The sequence below is a fragment of the Rhinolophus hipposideros genome, assembly GCF_964194185.1.
Source record: "Rhinolophus hipposideros genome assembly, chromosome: 1".
NCBI lineage: Eukaryota > Metazoa > Chordata > Mammalia > Chiroptera > Rhinolophidae > Rhinolophus > Rhinolophus hipposideros.
In genome coordinates, this window is record NC_138047.1 from 64,984,936 (window position 1) to 65,001,336 (window position 16,401).

A 16,401-nucleotide genomic window follows, 5' to 3' on the forward strand; every position below is an offset into this window, starting at 1 on the left:
ATCCACTCCAATCAGGTTTCACCCCACCCCACATCAAAGCTACTCTTGACAACATTAGGTGACTGCCAAAGTGACATATCCAATGAACAATTTTAAATTAAAGTATAATTCTCAGACCATAAAACCCACTCTTTTAATGTGCAGTCACTTAAGTGGTTTTCCTATAGTAATGATCAATTCTTAGTCCTCTTCTGAGGTGTGGGGACAGAGCCCCAGAGAGCAGTTTCCAGGCTCTTGGCCTCACGTGGAAAGGTGCTGGCTCGGGTAGTACATGGCCATCAGCTGTGGCTAACTGACCATCAGTTGTAACCAGTTAGTCAATTAGCCACTGATATAACTGCCACGGCTGCGTTGGTTGGTCAGTTAGTCGGTTGGCAGGCAGAGAAGTGGACAGCAGGTCACAGGTTGTGTGGCTCCAGCCTCCAGTGAGACTATGGTGGTATGACTCCCCTACCTATGGCTCCGTGGGTGTTCCTTTTTGGCCTAGCCATATCCTGCGTTCTTATGTGGGGAGCGGGACCAGGGACCCCGCAGGCCGCCTCACACGACAAATGGCAGAGCGAGCGGGGTCCCCCGCAGGACAGAGGCAAATGACCAGTAACAGTGACAAGAGTTGCAAGTCCCCTGCTAGAAATGCTTGATTCACTATGATTAAGGACACGATCAGGAAGCTCTGCTTGGAACATGTGCTGTTTAGACATCCAAGCAGAGATGAAGCCAGGTGTGGATGTTCTCCAGTTCACAGGAGAGGTCCTAGGGACACCCACAATTGTGGTAAGGCCCTGAAACTGGACACAGTCAGAAGGGGAGTGACTGCTGAATACACCACTGAGGCAGAACAGTTATATTCAGCTGAAGGCATCCGACTTCCTGAAATCAACTTATCTGCCTAAAAGCAGGCCTCCCAAAAGAACATGACTAAGTGTCATGCAGGGTGTCATGCGGGGTCTCAGCTCCTGCTCCCTGCCTAAGAACGCAGGATATGGTGAGACCAAAAAGGAACACCCAGGAAACCATAGGTAGGGGAGTCATACCACTATAGTCTCGCTGGCGGCTGGGTTGGAGACACAGGAAGCAGGAGCCACACTATCCGCAACCTGCTGTCCACTTCTCTCTGCCTACCAACCTCACTGCAATCCGCGCTTGCTAGCTCAGCCACCCTCTTCTTGCTAGCCCCCATTTTCTGCTAGCATAGCCACGGCAGTTATATCAGTGGCCAATGTCTCACTGGTTACAGCTGGCGGCCAACTAGCCACAGCTGATGGCCATCCAATCACAGTTGATAGCCATTTACTACCCGAGCCAGCACTCAGGAAACCGCACTCCTGGCTCTGTCCCCACAATAAGTCACCCCAAAAGCAACCAGGCAAGACTGACTCTTACCACCTGAGACAGAGAAGTCGTAACCATACAGTCGTAACCACAACAGACATGTCTCAAGACTATTGTATTTCTTATCTATTCTCTTAGGGGTTCATTTATCTTTTTAAAACACCATTTCTTTTCCCATAAGTGCTCTTCATCCCCTCCTTCTTATTAAGATGGTTTTAAGCCCCTAATTCTAAGGCCCCAATAAGTCACATTTTTCTGTGAACTCCCTTCCACGTGATTAAACCTAATCTATCTTTTCTCTTGCTAATCTGTCTTCTTTCAATTTAATTTGCAGTCCCCTGTTGGGAAAAGAGTCCCAGAGAGCAGTTTCCAGGCTCTCAGCCTCACCTGGAAAGGTGCTGGCTCCATTATGTAACCCGCACATGCTAGCACTTATGTAACCAGTTGGTCATCAGCTGTCACCAGTTAGCCATCAGCCACTACTCCGTTTGCTTATATTACCGCCATGGCTACGTTAGTACGCGCAGATGTCCTTGCAGATGAGGATACTGCAGAGGACAGATACACAGAAGGTGCCTCCTGTGTCCTGACTGGCCGCCCTCAGGGCTATGATGCGGGAAGATCCCTTGGGGCATTAGCCTACGGTGCTTCCTCCCGCCTACATCTGGGCCTGCTGCCCTCCTGTCTGTGGCTCCGTGATTCTCTCTTCTCCATCGCACCATATCCGGTATTCACCTGCCGGGGAGGGAGCTGAGCTCCAACACTACCCGTGTCATTACATTCCCCCAATCATCAACCTAAGAGAGTAGAAGAAAAGTTTTCTCGTCCTACACCAAAGCTAGAGAAAAAAACTCAAGGACTGAGCCCCGAGGTTATGATTCAATTTGTGAAGATTAGGAAGCACAAGCAAGAGATAATTTGGCAAAGTTAAAAAAGAACAACTCCCTTTATTTCCACAAGTTACACAAGAAATCACTTCATTTATAGATGATAATCTGTTTCCCAACATGCAAAAGTCTATAAATAAGGCCAAACAAGTGATTCTTTTCTGAGTTGCAGTTCAACATAATTGGAGGTCAGACTGAAAAGTACCTATGCTTCTTCTTCAACTACACTCAGGGGAAAATAAAGTGACACTGTCCTCTAGACACTGTCAACATTTATGACAGAGACCTTAACCGAGGCAGCAACCTGGAGGTCCCGGGGAGGAGGCGCTCTTGCACCCCAGGTCTGAGCCCAAAGCCCCACAGGAAGGACTCTGTGGTCACAACAGAGCTCTTTGGTCCTAACAGCCCTTCCCCTCAACCTTTACTTCCCCTCTAAACTAGAAACTCCCCGCTCTTTCTCTTGTATGTGGCTCACCATGGCTGCATAGAACAGACGGCAATCCTTTGCTTTGCCTGAATAAATCCTTTTCCTGTCAGAATTCCTACTTGACATTTTTACAGTTGACAGAACATATGGAAACACTGGAAATATAGTTAGTGATTTTGTAATGTTTTTTAATTCTCTTAAATTTAAGTACTAACATGTGGCTAGTGGTTAACACATTGATCCATGCAGATCCAGACAATTTTTCTAAGTCTATTTCCACAATCCTATATTATTTTATAAACAATTTTATAACCCCATAAAAGACACACAACCTTGTGTGAACAACAACGTAAAGGAAACCACTTCAAAATGGAACTGGAGCTGCCACCCCAAAGGAACTACCTTACACGTCGGATTGCTCAAACCTTTGGAACACCAAAACTGTGAAAAATAACCTTTTGCACTGGGCCTAAACCAGCATCGTGTGGACGGAGAAGAAGAGGGTTCGATGGAAAGTAACCTCACAGGGTTATGTGAAGGTAATTTCCTAACTGGGCAGATCATGGTGGGTAGTCAAGCCCCAGGCTTATAACTCCTCCAGTGAAAGGTTTTAAGCCAGCGCTGTCCGTTGTTCTTGTGCATCTAGGTTAGCACAGCATTGAAACAACAGAAGTGATACCCCTCCAACGGGGTATTCACCCTCAAGAGAGCACAGAATCCTAACTATCCTGTAAGCCAATCCCCGCCTTGCTTTCTCCAATCTTCCTTACATCCCCTCCTTAATTTCAAATGCATAAAAGCTGCAAAACTGTTATTCTCCAGAGCATTTGAGATCTTGCTTCCTGGCATACTGTCATCAATTTGGCTCAAATAAACTCATAAAATTCTCTACAGGTTTGAACATTTCTTACGTAGACATCTGTATCCCAAACAACTGTATACAAAGCGAACAGGAAAGCGAACATGAAAGCCTCCTTCAGGAAACTGCGCTGGTACCTTACTTACAGAGTTTCCAGAGCCATATCAGGTCGACCTATGCATTTAGCTTACTCTGATTTTGACATCCAATGAATTAAAGGAGACAAGGAAATTAAACACCATAATTTACGATTAGGCGATTATGTATACTAGAAAAGACACTTTCAGAAGGGCTCTGTACAACCACGATGGAAAGGACCATATCAGCTACGCTTACCAAATCTGTGTGCAGGAACAGAGGATTTGAAATTATTAATTACCAGGAAGGAAGCAGACAGCATCTGTTGTGGACGGCTAACCCAAGATTCCAGACCAGACCTGTGTAACCTACACCTTCATTTTTCATTTTTTGCTTACTTCAGTTCCTTCCCATCTCACAATTAATATGAGAAGTCAAGCACTCGATATAATAGTTACTGTTTCCTTTTCCCCCTTAATTTCTACCTGGAAAGATAACTTGGCATTAGATGTCACCTTTAAACCTACTTCACAGGTCAAAATGCCACTGGCTGTACACATAGTCAAGGGTATTCAATGCCTGGAGATGTCAACCCTGGCGAAGATTTGGAAAAATACTTTTTCCTTGGGCAGGTGTTGCAATGAATGAATGAATATATAATTATAAACTTATCAAAACTTTTGGGGAATTTAGGGGAGCTTCTACCAAAGCAACAGTCAGCCAGAAAATCTTTAAATTGTGCAAGTTGTGTGAGGTAATAGAATTGCTCCTGACTATATCCTAGCTGCACAACTAGGGTTTGCTCTGTTAATACTTCCTTTTCACTTGGCATAAAACACCTCTTATGAAGTACAGATGAAACTAGATAAAATCTGGGTACAAGGAAAAGATTAAATACAGTGTGCACTGACACCTCATGGTTCTTCAGTTAGTTGTCCTGAGGTACTGCCTCCTGGTTCAGATTTATTCTCCAAACAAGCTTAAGATTTTGTTTGTTCTTACAGAAATTTTTGCTGTTATAATAAAACTGTTTTGGATAATGGTTGCTCAGCATTTTGAGATGATCACGAGGACCTATGAGATTTCATATGAGAAACCTCAAGAAACTACACAAGCTGTTTGCCCCAAAGGAACATAAGGCCTTCCTCTGTTCTGCTGCCCATGTTGCTCAAATGTGCTGTAAGGCTCCTCAGAAAACTATTTTCCCTTCTTCATGGGAAATGACATACGGGGAACAACCCTTTCCAGTAATGAAGAACGAACAATCTTTCTAATAAATAATCTGTGTTGTTTTCCAGTGAATGATCAGCAATGCTTTCAAGGATATATCATCAAAAGGGGAAAATAATATAAACGGAGCCACTTCAAAATGGAGTCCAAACTGCCATCCCAGGGGAACTGCCTTGTAGGTCTTACTCCTCAAACCCTCTATATGTTAAAACTGAGCAAAATGACCTTGGGACTGAGCCTAAAATAGCATTGTATCCCAAACAACTGTTTGCAAGACCAGTTGACTACAAAAAGTAGACATCATGATTACTGGACGAAAAATTAAAGACATTCTTTAGAATTAGCATCATTATATCAGCTTATCTGAACCTACAGAAATTCCTTCCTTAGCTTACCGTGTTTCCCCAAAAATAAAACCCAGTTAAGATCGTCAGCCAGGCAGACACATTTAGTACATGATGACGATGTTCCAGAAGATGACATGACTGTATTTGAATAATTGTATATTGTTGTACATGAAAAAATAAGACACCCCCTGAATATAATTTGGAACTTGTTTCAATGAATATAAGACCCGGTCTTATTTTTGGGAAAACACGGTATTAACATCCATAGAAATACCTTCCTTCTATTCACATAATTATTCCCCTTCCCTTTCTCAAAAATACCTTTTGCCTTCTTCACCTCCTAATCAGACACTATTTGTTTCTTCCTAAATCACTTCTTCCACAATAGCTATTCTTTTTTTAAGGTAGTTCTATTTCTAATTTTTTTATTAGTTTCAGGTGTACAAAACAACGTAATAGACATTTAAATACAGTGTGCACTGACACCCCTCCCAAAGTGATCACCTCCCTTCCCCCAATCTACTACCCCTGCGACATCGTATATAGCTGTTACAATGTTGTATATAGCTGTTATGATTTCATTGACTCTATTCCCTATGCTGTACTCCACAATAGCTATCTTTTCGATCTCAAATACCTGTATTTTGCCTCTCACTTTCACCTTTTATTTTTAGGATAACAGCACATCTCAAAGATATGTGACCTAGGCATATCTCCCCTTCACAGATGTTCAGCCATTAATCAGGAAATAGTTTGAGTTAACAAGCTAAAAATAAAAAAATAAAAAAAATAACCCGCTTTCTTATATAGGGCCTAATAAATAAAAATTTAAAATTCCTATCTTCATTCTGTTTGTTTTGTAAGCATTTATGGGTCATCTTTTGAGAAAAACTGGGAACTTTTACAAACACTAACACTTGGCCAATTTCATTTCTTCCCCATAAGAGAATAAACCCAAATTGGAAGCTACAGTCAACTCTTCTATAGTGTTTGAAATTTAAGGCATTACTCCTCTTTGTAGAGATGCATGGACTAGGTCACAAATCTAATAAACTTTAAAAAGCTCAAATTTACTCCAATAGCACAGAGAGAGAGCATAGATACTGGTTTCTGACAGCATTCTCCAAAAAAGGAACCAGAGTGTCTTGGAGAACAGGGTTGATCTTGGCTGATTACAGAGTTAGGACAAGGAAAATGCAAAATGAGCCCGGAGCATTTTGTGATACCAGAAAGTAAGGAAAGGCTTTAAAAGGGGGGGTGAGGGGGAGAGGAATGGTGGTATGTCAAAGGGTACAGGAATCAACCTGAAAGAGATCCCAGTGGCCAAGGCTGGAATGACTTGAGCCGCCAATTAAATAAGGACAGTATTACATTATGATCTACATAATAAAATAAATATCCACTACTGTGTACTGATACCAACAGTTGAATAAATAAATGAGGGAGAATGGACAGCTCTTCTTTACACAAGAATTCTACTTAGTAAACATAGGAGGAATAGGAAAAAATATATATTAATTACCATTAGAACAACAGAGTACAATATACAAAGTTCCACCAATGGGTGCTAAAATTAGTGAATAAAAGTTTAAGGAGAAACAGAATATTTACATAATCTAAGTTTACATTTATGGTTAAGTAGAAACAGGATATCTGCATAGTCCAAGTTTCTCTCCCAAGATATCTACTAATTACAAAAGGGAAAATGATAACTTTTCACTAGGAACGCAGTAAACAGCACTTAAACCAAGTTTAACCTCAGTAATAAGACATCATGAACCCCTGATATACACTGGGATTCCTTCTGACGTATTTTCCCCATATGCACAACTTCAATCTTGAGGAGAAAACATCATAAACTAATTGAGGGACATTCTTCAAAATAACTGACCAGTACTCATCACGTATGTCAATGTCATGAAAAACAACAAAAAGTTGAGGAATTGTCACAGACTGGAGGAAACTAAGGACGTGTAACAGTCAAATTCAACCTCATATTCTAGACCTGCCCCCGAAAAAAAAATGACAGTGAAATCTAAATAAGTCTATATAAATATAAAATCTAAATAATCTGAAATCTAAATAATATTTAACAATATATAAATATATAAATATACTTATGTAATAATAAATAATATTTATTTAATTATATATTTATATATAATAAATAAATTTAATTTATTTAAACAATATTTATTTTTATATAAATAATATTTATTTAATAAATTATTTATTTATTATAATAAATAATAAATTAATAAATGATTTTAATAATAATTAAATAAATATTTTAAAATTATTTAAATATTAAAATTTAAAATTATTAAAATATTAAAAATATAAAAAATTAAAATATATATATAATTAATTAAATAATTAAATAATAATTAATTATTTAAATTTATTTAATTATATACAATAGATTTAAATTGAATAATAAATATATAAATATATTTATATAATAATATATAAATATGAAATCTAAATAAGTCTATAGTTTAACAGTATTATAATATTGTACCAACGTTAATTTATTAGTTTTGACACCTGTACTATAGTTATGCAAAATGTTACAGGAACTCTGTATTATTTTTTGCAACTTTTCAATAAGTCTAAAATTTATTTCAAAATAAAAAATTAACGTGAATAAAATGCCAATTTTTTCAATGTTTATAATGGAAGCACAATGTCAGACTTCAAATGCCATCATTGTTCTTAAAAATTTCTTCATTAAGATCTATACAACCAGTCACAGTTATATGTACTGTGGGAGTCCAGAAATAAACAAGCCCAAAATGTGCCTCCATGGTTTGAAGATTGTTTTCATCTAGAGGCAACTTATCAGCAGGCTCAAGAGAAATTTCTCCTCCCCTTTAACTACCTAGAATTTGAGTTAGAGCCCTTGCTCATAAGAGATTATCAGAGATAACTTCTTTTGACCTATCTATAGGGCAGAGCAAACTTCTATTTACTAAAGTTCTGCTCTTATCATCCTTCAATGATCTTTTGAAGCCCCAAGGCACCTTATCTCATTCCTAGCTCAGGATGTCTTATATCCCCATGTTCCCCTACTATCTCTGAACCTCTCTGACTCTGTCATGTGTGTGAGGTTCCCATACATATGTCTATGTTAAATTTGGTTGTTTTTCTCTTGCTATTCTGTCTCACGAATATTTGATTATTAGACCTGCCAGAATAACTGTGAGGGTAGAGAAAAGTTTGTTCCTCCCCAATCAGTATTCTGAAAAGTATTGTTTTATAAAGAATAACACATCAAAGACATTTTTCTTGTTACTCTGGCATACTTATAATAGGTTGAAATTCAAATGATATGAAGAGTTGTGAGATCCTCCTAAAAACCAAGATTTAGGGCCTATATCATACTGAAAGGGAAGTAAGAACGGGAAGCTTACATTTTTGTAAACTGTTCTCCAGACGTGTACTAAAATAATGGTAAATATTATTTCCTCCATTTTTGTATTTTCTGCAATTTTATTCTAAGAACAGGTAGGTATTAGGAACAAGTTATTAAAAGTTATTAAAAGCAAGAGGCACATGTATAAATACATTATCATCAAGATAAAAAAGGCATCATCCAAACCAACTACTATCAGTGTAGCAATGAATGCCCCTAGACCTGTGCTACCCAATCAGGCAGCCACTAGCCACGTGGGGCTATTGAACACTTGCGATGTGAACAGTCTGATTAAGATGTGCTGTACGTGTGGACATACATCAGATTTGGGAGACTTAGTAGGAGTAAAAGAAGGAAAAATATCTCATTAATAATTTTATATTGATTGCATATTGAAATTATAATACGTTTAATATATTGTTTATATAGAAAGAGAGATAGATACAGGTAGTGTTTCAAAGTTTCCAAACAATACTAAGCTATTTGGTCTCTTCTGAGCCTCACAAGTAGGACTGAGTCATTCCATTGTACAGAAGAGGCTATGAGCTAGTATTGACAGGCCAGGAACACATCCTAGGACTTGAGACTTTTCCTGGGTGATGACTCCACTGGCTGAACACTGGCGGAATAAGATTGCTTGAACAGTATTTATTAGTCATAGGATAATACTGGGAATGGCTTTTGCCTTCCCAGTGGAGGGGCAGACAAGAACAGTAAATGTTCTCAGCACACACTCCGTACCACAATTCTGACACTTTCAATTGACCCACATTTTACTTCTGGGCAACATCAATAAAATACAGATCCCTTCCATCCAAACTTATGTTCTCTGGTCCCATGTAGAAATTATGATACGGAGACATGACTTCATCCAAGGCAGAAAATGAAGGAATGACAGAGTTTATTAGACCCAGGTTAGTCTGGGCCTCTCTACTCCCTGTCAACTCATACATTGTGTTCTTGTCCCTTCATGCCTTCACAATGAGCTGCTGTATGAACATGAAAGAAAAATGCAAAACACCTTAGCAGACTAGATAAAAAAAAAAAAAGTATGAAAGGTACGGTGAACTTTACTCTCGTGCAATCTGGTCTTTTTGGCCCAGCTGTGAGTGACGAAAATGCCTCCCTGGAAGGCTTAGTGTGAACATAAAGTGAGAATGGATATAAAAACTACCTGCATGTGGTAAGCACTTAGCCAACCCCCACAGCCCACCTCCCCTGCTTAATGGCCACTTTCTTTTATTTTTCTGAGGATGTACTGACTGAACTCGTGTTAGGGCATTCCTAACTAATATGGGCTGGTTAAGGAAAAAGGATAAGATGGACGTTTTCCCTTTGCTTTTGAAGTATTCTATTGTCCCTCTACTTTCCATCCATTTTCTCCCTGACCCCTGGGGTCAGCGTAAGGCCAGGGGCCGGCTGTGTAGGACAGGAAGGTAGGAGGACAGACCTCCTGTGTAAGGGTATCCAGAGTTTGGGTTCCTCTCAGGCAGGCTTTCCTCTTTCTTTGTAAGAAACTCACATCAAGTGGCTTCAGAGGGAGTTCATAGCGCTTGCTGCTTTCTATAGAGACTTCCATTTTTTTTTACCCTTCCAGATAACGAAGAACATCCTACCAGTGATATGACAGCCACCTAATGCTACCTAGGCCTAAGAACTAGCCCAAAGGGATTGAGCTAGTGATCACCAAAGTGCACAAACCCTGTTCAACAGGGTTTCTAACCTTGCTAAGATTTTATTCTACCCTTCTTGCCAAAAACAACACTTCTTCACTGAAATGAAGATGGGAGCAGTAGTTTGCTTTACACCCACCGATCTGCCCTCCTCCCTGGCCCCCCCGTTTAATCAGTATACTATTCACTTTCAAAGCTACAATTCTCTGAACATTTTATTTGTCTCTATAAACAACATATGTGGCTCAAAAATGAGATATCCATTTCCTAGCAGTCTCCCAGTGCAGTAGAATACCTGATTCCAAAAATTATGGGGTGAACGGGACTATCATGAGAATGGGGGCTAAGTGCCAGCTTTTATCCAAAACTCTCGACAGAGAGAAAGACAGAGTATTTTGAAGAATATGAGGTGACCCTATCCTGCTGGAAAATCTAGATTTATCCCCAAAGAAGGTCCAAACAATTACAAAGCAGCATGTGTGACCATGGGGTCTTAGCATCCAACCACCGTTTTCCATAACACTTAAGAGAAAGGAAAATTAAAACTACAGCAAGCAGTCCTAAGAAATGCTCCATTGCACGTACTGTCTATGAGATGGGCACAGGGGATGCTCTCCCCCTGCCATGGTTCAGTCTCCTCTGCATCCTTCTGGGACACAAGGCATTTCTCTCAGAAGTAAATGCCAGGAAAAGCCTCTCTAAGGAGCTGGTATATTTCCCCCCTTTATCCTCACTGAATTATGCTTCATGCCTCTAGGACGCAACTTGATATAGGGTCCTACAGTCTGTCCATGTCCCTTCTAATGTGCTCCCGCACAGTAACTCTACTCTTGCTTGTATTTTATTTTCCATTTGTAACACGTTTGCCTCAACTACTTCAGGGATGCTTAATAAAATAAAGGCAGAGGTAGATTTTGAGTGTAAGTGTATTTTAATACCACCTTGAAGTAAAAGAATGTTTTACTTCAGCTCTTGCTGAATGCCCACGTTCTGAAACAAAGATGACCCATAAGCATTTCTTACTATGAATGTACTTTATTTCTGAAAGTGGAAGGAGCTTTTATATGTCTACAATTAGGCAAGAAAATAAAACTAGGCAAGATTACAGGAATTTTGTTTTTTAACTACTAGATCTGCAATCTAACTTTTTTGATCTTTGATTTTTCTGTTTTGTTCTAACGTCTTCAGTATTATTTTTAATCAGGATTGTAATACGGTGGTTAATTTTTTGAAGTTAGTATTTAAACTATCCACAGAAAAATACAAAAGGGAGCTCGTAACACTTCAGCAAACCACCCAAAGTTGTGGACAAATTTTACATCCTGAGAATAGGAAAAAGATAGAATAAATATATTGGTTAATGTCTTTTAAAGTACTAATATTAACAAACTTTTCTCCCACCTTGTAGTAACTTCCATGCTCACTAAGTTTTCATCCATCCAGTATCAACTCGAGTTTCACACATTTGGAGAAAAGCTAGAGTTTGACCAAAGGGCCCTTAATACACACTAGCACACACGGAAACAGTTGCACCAAAGCATCGTTTTCTGAAAAAGCAGTCTGCATTTTCAGTTTGCATTTCATATTCACTTTCCAATGAAACTGGGAGGCACTAATCAAATCCTTGTCATCTCAACTGAACAGTTTTCTATATTCTACCAAATGTACACGCAATACCCACCAACTTTTCAAGCCACATACATTCCAAAGGGAATGTACTCACTCAGCTCTTCAAGGGCTGGGATCTCAGGGTCCGTGCGCTGAGTGGCGGAGCACTAATAATCATTTATATAAACGCTGAGTTGAGTCCGCCAGACTTTCCGAACATTCCCTAAGCAGCTCCTACTTCACAATGACATCAAGCACCTGTACTGTGCTTTCTCAATCGTGAAGCTTTTCCAGAATCTTCCCGGTTCCTTTCCAGGCTGCCTCCTTCCTGCGTCTCCCCAGTCCCTTTTGGACGGTCCAGGACTTCCTCTCTCCTCCTGCGAGCTCAGGACTCGGTCTGTAACTGACTTAGGACACAGCCCGCGCACGGCAAAGCCCGGCCCCAGGGCAACCTTCCTGGATCGTCACCCACAGCCTGCAGAGCAGCCTCCTCGCGGGCCCAGATCTTACAAGCGCAGCAAACAGCCTGGGAAGGCGCCAGTGCCGGCTTCCAGTCACGGTTTGGAGCCCCGGACTGCAAGTCGGAGCGGCGGGCGGCGAGCCCGGGGGGCGAGGAGGCGAGCGCAGGCACCACGGACTGGAGCTTCACAGCGCACACCTCCGGCTGCAGGCGGCGAGAGCGCAAGGTGAAGGCCCCTCCCCTACGCTCAAGCTCTCTGGGGGTCGGAGCCCGCCTTTGTGCAAAAGGCGTGGTACCGCCTGCCGGTCTGAGATAATCGCCAGGGCGCCACCCACCCGCCAGCCCAGGTCAGAAACAAGACTATCCCGGAGCACGCAAGGGCAACTCCAAAACTCCCTTCTCCAGGGCACTTCCGAAACGGACAGTTGGCGATTAGCCCTGGCAGCATGCTACCCCTACTGATCAACACCTTAATGAACTTGGTCCCTAACGGTGCCCTGCGCCCCTAAGCACCGAGGGACGCTGACGCCTCGACCTTTTTCAATTTCGAACGTTGCCCACTGAGAGCAAGTAGGCAGTCTCTATTGAATGAACTTCTGAGAAATTAGGTTCCTGTGCCCCAGGGCCAATAAAATCAGGAACTAAATCAACAGGGAGAGAGGAGTGGCAAGAATACTTCTTGAGTGAAAATATTACTGGAAACAGTTAAAAGTATTTTTTCACACTCCTGTAGTAAACACTTCTTTGCAAGACACTGATCGTGCGGAAAAGCTGGAAAGTGATTGTGCTGATTGAGAAACAGGGTTGGTTATCAGGCTTTAGAGTGTGTATGGCTGTGCCAAAATTCACCAGCTTCATCTACTCTCAGAAATTAGCACTAGCATCTAGTTTCTGGTTTACATTTACAAACAAAAATCATATTACCAGTTAAATTGTGTAAAGCAACACTAGGAGTTACTGTTAATTCTTCACCCCATACCAAAAATAATACTTATCCAGGAGACCTAGATAAGAAAATGGATTACACATAATTTTTTAAAATATTAAAAATACTGTACTTTCTATAATTTTAAGTCTGCATTATGGCATGATAACAAAATTATGTCCTAAAGCTCATCACTTTTGTAGGTGATGGTAGTTTTCAGACTTGCTTTTGTAAATACTAGTAGACATAAAGCATCAAAGACTATTTACATAGTCAAGCTAAAAGCAATGTTTATCTCTTGAGAAATCCTAATTATGTGAAAAAATGGTTGTTGTTTAAGTGATGCTAATTTTGCTATGTGTTTATAACTTAAATGCTATATATACAGATAGGCAGATATAGATAGAAATATATAGATAGATATGTATATATTCTCTATTAATATAAAGAACCAAAGTTTGTCCACTATTTTGTAAAAATTAAACTGCAAAAGTCTGAATGAAAAAGCAAATCACATACTGTATACTTTTAAAGGATTTTAAAAGTATACACCTATGATGCGCCCAATGGCTTGGGTGAAATTTGGGTTGGAGGGGAAATTAAATTTCTGAGTCATTTTAAAGACCCTTAAAAAACCACATACAAATACATTTGTCATTTTAAGCAAAGATTGGGAAAAATTCTTCAATGCTGGCTTTTAATAACTGTTTGCAAACTTGAAAAACACCCTCTAATGAATAAAACTTTTAAAGATGAAAAATTTTCCAGCAAACTCTGAAGACAGTTCCAAGAGGGAACTTATAAAAATGGAAAAAATACACATGAAATTGATAAAAAATACATTTAGAAAAAAACAAGATAGTAAGTTTACTATTCTGCAATTATATAAAATAAAAATAAACCAAGCTATTTTAGCTGGCAATTGTTGTCTCCATAATAATGTTATAGTCCTTTTTTATCTTTTACTTATATTTTCTAAATTTGATATGATATAATGCAGATATGCAACTTTTACATTTAAAAAATGAATTTTGTTTAAAAGTAAAATAAATTGATAAAATATCAGTGTTTGTTTTTACTCAGTAAAATGTACATATAAGGATACATGACAAGAGAGAGAAGTAATCAATGCAATGAGTATTGGAAAAAGCTTAACCAACGGTCAAATCCTAATAAACATCAGAGAACTCAAATAAAAAGATATATGAAAACGATTAGTCGTATCCTCATCCAAAATAATGCTAAAACCATTAAAACAACAAAAAACTTTCTGCCTTCTTTTTAGTCTAATTTTTTAAATATTTTAGTTTGTGATTTTTTTTTTATATTGATGTCAGTTTGTTAGCTTAAGTTATATTAGAACGTAACTTCACCCTAATACTTTCTCAAGCTAGTCATTGCCATCAAATTCTGTTTGCCAATGTGGACCAAAAAAAAAAAAAAGGATGCTCTAATAAATCATAAACTCGTAACTGGGCAGGTCATGGTGGGTAGTCATGCTCCAAGCCGGTAACATCTTTAGCGAAAGGTTTTTAAAGCAATCCCTATCCATTCTTCTTGTGCATCTATGTTAATACACCTTTGAAATGCCAGAAGTAATACCCCTTGAAGGCATAACCACCCTCGAGAGAGTACATAATCTTAACCATCCTGTAATCCAATCCCTGCCTTGCTTTCTTCCACCTTCAGGTAACTTTCCTTAAATTCCTTCCTTAATTTTAAATCCATAAAAGAAACTGAGAAACTGTCCTTCTCTGGAGCATTTTGAGGTCTTGCTTTCCAGCAGCTGTCATCAGTTTCGGCTAGAATAAACTCTTATGAAAAAGTTCTGTGGACCCTGAGGAAAGAAGATACTGAGAAGGGCTTTGGTGGCTAACTCAGAGCCTCACAGATATTTCTAAATAGGTGTCTCATGCAAACAGCACTTCAGAGACAAGCCTGCCCACCCCACGGAACTGCTTGTCTGCTTGTGTTTGTACCATCTGAGCCAGCCCCTTTAAAGGAGTTCCTGCAATAGTATTTCAACCAATAGGGCTAAGGCTTTTCCCATCCAATCAGAGTTGTGTAGCTATATTCCCTGCCATCAGCATCTTCATCAAGCAATCAGAGTGGCTCCATTCTGACCAATTAGGACAGTGCCTTTTAGACCAAACTTTGAGGATTTGGAATCCTCATTTGAATGAGGACAGACCAATCAAAGACCAGGGTGGGACTTCTGTCTATGTAAGTCAGCTCTCTCTCAGGTTTGCAAAGTGCACTTTCCCTTTCCACCAAAGCCTGAATACTGTGTTTCCTCTGCTGGAGCCAGAGCAGAGGAGTCTAGCTAACGAGGGGCCTGGCCCAGGGGCACCTCACCACCATGCTGCTTCATAATTGAGCCATAACACTATTGAGCTGTTCCATAGCCATGCTGTTCTCACAGATGTACTGTATCACAATTCAGCTGTTTGCACTGAATAGTTTCCCTCTTCACTGCATCCCAAATTGGGGACTCCTGTTGGCATTGAATTGGCGTCAACCAACATCATTTGACACATCTTTTCAGGTTTGGACATTTCTTCCGTCAACAACAAATTCAGATTAAAGCCAGCATTACATAAATGAATTGCTTTGTAAAGAAGTGAGTCATTTTAACTATAAGTTAGCATTTTATTTGGGGCTAATTATTTTCAAATGCCCCGTTTTCTCTTTTAATGTTTGGTTATTATAGGACACAGGATATTAGGGAGAAAGAAACCTAAAGATGACCTTCCTGATTTGCACAGGCCAAAAGTTAGGTGAATACACAGGTGACTCACAGCTTTTCTTGGACCACAAACCTCCAGCATCCACCTCACGACCTCTCTGCCCAAGATTTATAGAGCCTGGTATTGGGAATCCTACTGAACGTGTTCTCAATCTGGCACTTTTTCTTTTCCATTTAATTAAACTTTTTTTCTCTCTTATCGCATGTTAAACAGGAAAAAAAAATCGCCTGTAACCCAACAGCCACATACCATCTGCTTTTAGTCTTTTTCTATGCATACATATTTTCTTTTTTCTTTTTTTAAGGTTTTCATATCTGATTTTTTATTTATTATTCTTTTAATTTATTGAGGTGACAATTGTTAGTGAAATTACATAGATTTCAGGTGCAATTCTGTAACATACATATTTTCTT

The 16,401-nt window shown here is 39.5% G+C and overlaps 1 protein-coding gene across 5 annotated transcripts in view; it reads right to left on the reverse strand.

The window, feature by feature from the left end:
• The window catches only part of LOC308499521 (broad substrate specificity ATP-binding cassette transporter ABCG2-like), a 95,349-nt gene that overhangs the window by 37,279 nt on the left and 41,669 nt on the right, over nucleotides 1-16,401 (reverse strand). Inside the window, exon 1 of one of the 5 annotated variants that reach the window (XM_081053077.1) lies at nucleotides 11,930-12,563. The exons of 2 other annotated variants lie outside the window; for them this stretch is intronic. The gene's annotated coding sequence lies outside the window, so the exon portion shown is untranslated. Of the gene's footprint in view, nucleotides 1-11,929; nucleotides 12,566-16,401 lie in introns of those variants that run through there. 2 more of the 5 variants (XM_081053076.1, XM_081053074.1) reach the window with 2 other exon arrangements.